Here is a 6,000-nt window from a genome sequence, read left to right on the forward strand (position 1 = left end):
TCTGCTCAACGCAGATTTGAAAATTTTGGCCAAAGTAATAGCCGAGAGGTTGGCGCTTGTCATCGATAAACTGGTCGACAAGGCGCAAACATGCGCCGTGCCGGGCAGAAGCATCCATGACAACCTCCACCTCATGCGCTACATCATGGACAGGGTAGTTAAGGATCCTGGCATGGGTGGGGCGTTGATCAATTTAGATCAATCTAAAGCATTCGATAGGGTGGACCATCGATACCTGGCGGCCGTCCTCAGGGTGGCTGGCTTTGGTCCCGTCTTCCGCGGTTGGATGGCTGCCTTGTATAGCGGCATCCGATCGGTAATTCGGGTGAACGGTCACCTGTCAAAACCGTTCGACATCACGCGTTCGGTCCGTCAGGGATGTCCCCTGTCGGCGCTTCTGTATGTATTGACGCTCGAACCACTACTGCGGAAGCTGGCGACACTGAGGGGTATCCCACGGGAGCTGGGTTGCGGGACGAGCGTGTCTGCATATGCGGACGATGTCACCGTCATAGTGTCGAGCCAAAAGCACGTCGAGATGCTAAGCGAGACACTTAAAGAATACGAAACGGTGACAGGAGCAAAACTTAAACCCGGAAAAGTCGCTGGGTTTGCTACTCGGCACCTGGAGAAGCAAGCCTATACCGTCCAACAGTGACTCCGTAGTGGGACGCTGGACGGACGGACCGGTTAAACTGCTCGGGGTCTGGTTCAATCCGGACCTCCAGATGGATAAGAACTGGGACGAGATCACCAGTAGAGTAATCAAACTCAGCTAAACATGGGCCGAGAGAAAGTTATCTCTAAAAGGTCGGGCGGAGGTGGCTAATGCGTATATCGCATCAGTCATTGATTACCGCCTGACCGTCGTACCTTGTTCCGATGCCACCATCACGAAACTAGAACGCATACTCTTCCGCTTTCTGTGGAAGGGTGGCGTTCCGATGGTGAGGCGATCCATTTGCTGTCAACAACCGTTACGTGGAGGACTGGGGATGCCGTGGATAATGATGCGCAGACATGCGCTGAGACTGCGGCATCTCTGGAACTTTATTGACGACGGTGAACAGGTGTGGGCGCCGTTTGTGAGGCACGCCTTCCCGCAGCTCGTCTCACTCACCGAACTGCAAACGTGGATCAAAAAGACACCGAAACTGGGCGATTGGCACCGCGAGTGTCGCCAAGCTCTACAACAGCTCTGCCGTCCGGGATCAAACTTGTGCAACTTACAAACGACCAATGCGTTCTATAGAAGACTAGTGGAGGGGAGGTCCGACGACACTCTCGGGGCAAACCTGGGTGTCGACGAGAAATTCCTAACCCGCCTTTTCAGGACGACGTTCGGGCCGGGGCCTATGGATAATTTCCAGAGATCCCTGGCTTGGCAATGCTATCAGGACGCACTACCAGTTCGAGAGAAGGTCTACAGACACGGTTCGAAAACCAGCGGACCGACCTGCCCGAGATGCGGTCAGAGCGACGAAACTGTTCTGCACGCACTCGTGCAGTGTCCAGATATTTCAGAGCTGTGGACCTTCGTCGAACGGCTGCTGTCGCGTGTGGGACGAGCCCGCTTATCGGCCGAGTCTATCGCGAATATTGTTCCGCCACCTTCCTTTAAACGGGAAGGAAAAACGGTTTACGTAACACTGATAGCTATGGCGAAAGAATGTGTGTGGTGGACGCGTTTGAAAGGTTTACAAACAAACACTTTCCTCTCTGGTCAGTCCATCGTCAACTTTTTCAAGTACCACTTGAAAAGGAGGATGAGGATAGAGAGGAAAGAGTTGTCGAATGAAAGCTTCAATAAAAAATGGGTAAATGTGGCAAAATTGGTGAGTATGAAAGACGACACCATTTTAAGCATAAATGTGTAACAAAAAGAGAAAACGAGAGAAAAGGTACTTACTTTTATGTACATTTTGAACTGCCTGAGGTGACCTTGGTGCTTTTTTGTAGGTTTTTCACTCCAAGGATACACCTAAACTGTAAACAATATTTATTCCCGTTTTTGGGAAGATTTGTAATTTTTGTACACCACACAACCCAACGATTACAATCCCTATTGATTTGACTTTTCTTTGTGTGTCCCACCCAGCCCACCTCGAAAATGAAAAACTCTACGCTTGTATTTCGTCCAATTTCTGTGTTCAGTCCTGTGTGGCTATAATAAAAACATATCTATCTATCTATCTATCTATCTATCTATCTATCTATCTATCATCTGTTTGTCACTCTCTCGACACTGAACCAACCTGACACTTTATATCTGACACCAGGGCAAAACGACAAAAGTGAACGCAAATGGTTTGATAGAGGTGGAACGATAAACTGACGTCAATCTGACGTGTGCTTCAGGTCGTTGACCGTATTTAAAAACAGGTTTCATTTCCGTTAAATGAAAGAACTATCTATTTTATGTATGGTTATATTTTCCTTGTTAAACACTAATGTTCGTTGTTTTAACTTGGTGGAGCTTATGTCGTTCTTAACCAAGCATATGGAGGATACTGAGGAAAAAAGAAAGAAGGAAAAAAGAAAAAAAAACAGGAAGAAAAATATTTGGAATAAAATGGTTTTTATTTGCTGCTGATATTTCCATTTCAAATCATATCAACGAAAATTATCACTAACTTTCTTATCAATCCTACTGATTATCTTATTCATCAAAGAGTTGAACTGAGAACTGTAAGCTATAAAAACTCCCATTAATATTATAGAGACACCCGTAGTACAGAGCGCTCAGCCGGAATTAGAGAGGTACAGCGTTCGATTCTCTGTAACGGCTTTCTGGCCACTTTTTAAAAACCAAGGCTGTGGGCTAGCAGAATTGTTAGCAGGCCGGGCAAAATGCTAAGCGAGGTTTCGTCCGTCTTTACGTTCTGAGTTCAAATTCCGCCGAGGTCGATTTTGCCTTTTATCCTTTCGAGGTTTATAAAATAAGTACCAGTTGAGCACTGTGGTCGGTGTAATCGACTTACCGCCTCCCCCAGTATTGCTGAAATCAATATTATAGAGACCCAGGTCCCGATATAAAGTGAGTTACGTTACTTCCCTGTATTATTCAAGAGATGAATATTTTAGCTAAAGATAAAATGTATCGCAAATGAAAGATTCATCGAACTTGTAGTTCGTTATCCTCATAACTCGATCATCTGTAGTTCGTATGCTATTCACAAGATATAAACGTTCAATTTATGCAACATTACTATAAATGAACATTTCTAAAAATATAGAAGAAATTAGAGATTATTATTATTATTATTTCTTTGGTAAATTTTTATTTTAGGAAGGTTTTGTTAAGGTGCTGCACCTCGTATTCTAATCTCCCCAATACATTTAATCCAGGGGTCGGCGAACCGGGGTAAAAATTAAATTCTTGGGGGTAATGAAGACTCATTAGACATAAGTAAAATTACATAAAAAACGTGTTCCTTGATACAAAAATGTTTCTTCTGGCAATACTGCATTTGTTCAATGTAAAAGACGCGTAAATAGATTCATATAAGTAGATTCAGTAAAATGGATCCAATAAACCTTTTGAATTCAAAGAATCTATGATTTCCTTCCTTTCAAATCAAGAGGATAACGTCGGCGTAAATGAATATATTTTGGGGTAATTGGTTAAAAAAGTTCCCCCAACCCCTGGTTTAATCCTATACAAACATATGAAATAAATATTATTTGTGCTGTTATAGAAATCGAGTAATTTCAGTATTATTGTCTAACACCGTATAATATTGCGCATTACTGTTACTTAATGTACCGTGCGACATCTTACTGTACAACGATGTACTTTGATGTACTGTGATATGCTGTAAAGGTGGCTACAGTCAACTGACTAGAGACGGTTTGTGGGAGTAAATGTTAATCTAAACAAGTCTTCATTAAAGCCGTGCTATTTAATGAAAACAGAGTAATTATTAGTAATAGGGAAGTGTCCAGGAAGACTAGAAGATAATGAATGAGAAACTAAGTTCGTTCTCGGTCTTCTTCCGGTCTGACTGGTACCACAACAGGAAGTAGCACTGAAATGCCTAGAAAGCATAAAAACCTCATTTAACTCAACATTAGGTTTTTCAATAGCTTCATTCAGACTGCACACATTATTTCTGATGAATGAAATTTCCTTCAATAAATGCGGAAATTTTGCTTTTAACCTAAAGTATGAGGAAATTCTAGCTTAATTATTCTAAACTTCGTTGACGTCCATTTATCCAAACATAAAATTATTGACACTGTTTTAGTAGTTAGCATCAACAGCTTTAGAGTAAGTTACTCTCTATAATTAATGTTGATGGTATTTAGCTGTTGTTGTTTATCTCTAGGCAAAGGAGGCCCATGGTTAAAGGCATACCAGCAATGACCATCCCGTATATTTGTATACCTTTGTATATTAGAAACAACATTTTACACTGTGGTCTCCCTATTTTTTGCTAAAGATGTTAAACCAGACTTATGATAAAAAACAGATTTAGCTGTTATTTCTACCAGGTCGAATGGCAGTTTATATGCTCCTCTCATTGGTTCATTGCTATAAATGTTCAGACTAAATGTTGATACAAATTCTTATTATTATCCTGACATTGCTAGCTTTCTATTAGATAAATTTTTTTACTAGTCTTAACCTGCGCAAAATACATAATATATCTTTCAAAATTTTGAGTGGCATTTTCTACGCAATCAACCTGAATAATAATATATAAATTAAGAATAAGATGTGACCGTCCTGCTCAAATTTCATGATGTTGTTTCGTGGATATAGAATATTCTGGTGGACCTGTTAATTTCTAGGCAAAAAAAAAAACACGAAGACAATTTAATGGATTAGCCATGAAAAATTAGCCACCAAATTACTATCTAATAGGATATGGTAAAACAAACGTCGTGGAAATTTTCATTGGTCATAATAATTCTTTCTAGTTTTGGCTAACGATTTTGAGGGAAATCGATTACATTGACTGCAGTAGTTAATTGGTACTCTATTTAATCGATCTCGAAAGGATGAAAGGCAAAACCAACCTCAATGGAATTTGAACTCAGAAAGTAAGGCCAGAAGAAAGGCCGCTAAGCATTTTGTCAGTCAAGGCACCAATTCGGCCGGCTAGTCACCTTTCATCTGTTATAATAATCATTTCGGATCTTTTTTAAAACGGGGGCCACATTTTTCATTAATGTTTTACGTAGTGTTTTTGGTACCGAAAGACTTTCAAACTTCGTATACTTATCTATTTTGTGTTATAGAACAGAAAAATATTTTTGTATTCGAATTTATTTCATGTAAAAAATTGTCTTATTTCGATAATTTCAACCAATCACTGACAAGTATTCAGTTGTTTATATTTACTCCTTTGGCTGATTAAGCGATGTAAAGCGTATTTAATCTCCATACCTTCGTTTTATTTGCTTTTTTCATTTTAAATTTGCTTTAACCCTAACCCTAACCCTAACCTTAACCCTAACCCTAACCCTAACCCTAGGGTTAGGGTTAGGGTTAGGGTTAGGGTTAGGGTTAGGGTTAATTGTTTCAGAATCGTTTGTTTATGTAGTCGGCACTTAATGTATATCGGCTGAATGGACGTCAGTGATTGGTTGAAATTACAGAAATACGACAACTTTAACATGGAATAATTTATGGATTTCTTTTTTTTTTAAGAAGACTAAGAGAAAAAGATGTTTTATATGACACATTCTACCACTGTTCCAAGTTTCAAAGTGTTTCGTTAATGAAAAATGTGGCCCCCGTTTTAAAAAAGATCCATCATTTCTTCTATAGGTACAAGGCCTGAAATTTTGGAGGAGGGGCTGGTCGATTACATCGACCTCAATACTCAACTACGTATTTATTTCCTCGACCTAGAAAAGATGAAAGTTAAAGTTGACCTCAGCGGAATTTGAACTTAGAAGGTAAGACCGGAAGAAATGCCGCTTAGTATTGTCTGGCACAGAAACGTTTCTGCCAGCTAGCCACATTTCATCGGTCATTATGATAACGTTATT

General features: G+C 40.3%; 1 long non-coding RNA gene across 1 annotated transcript in view; it reads right to left on the reverse strand.

Moving 5' to 3' along the window:
- LOC149137732 (uncharacterized) overlaps positions 1-2,482 on the reverse strand; it is a 71,185-nt gene extending 68,703 nt beyond the window's left edge. Inside the window, exon 1 of the long non-coding RNA XR_016243371.1 lies at positions 1,910-2,482. This is a non-coding gene — a long non-coding RNA (uncharacterized LOC149137732). The remainder of the gene's footprint in view (positions 1-1,909) is intronic.
- Between the last annotated feature and the right edge of the window lie 3,518 nt (positions 2,483-6,000).

The sequence above is a fragment of the Octopus bimaculoides genome, chromosome 1 (genome assembly GCF_046866305.1).
Source record: "Octopus bimaculoides isolate indiv1 chromosome 1, ASM4686630v1, whole genome shotgun sequence".
NCBI lineage: Eukaryota > Metazoa > Mollusca > Cephalopoda > Octopoda > Octopodidae > Octopus > Octopus bimaculoides.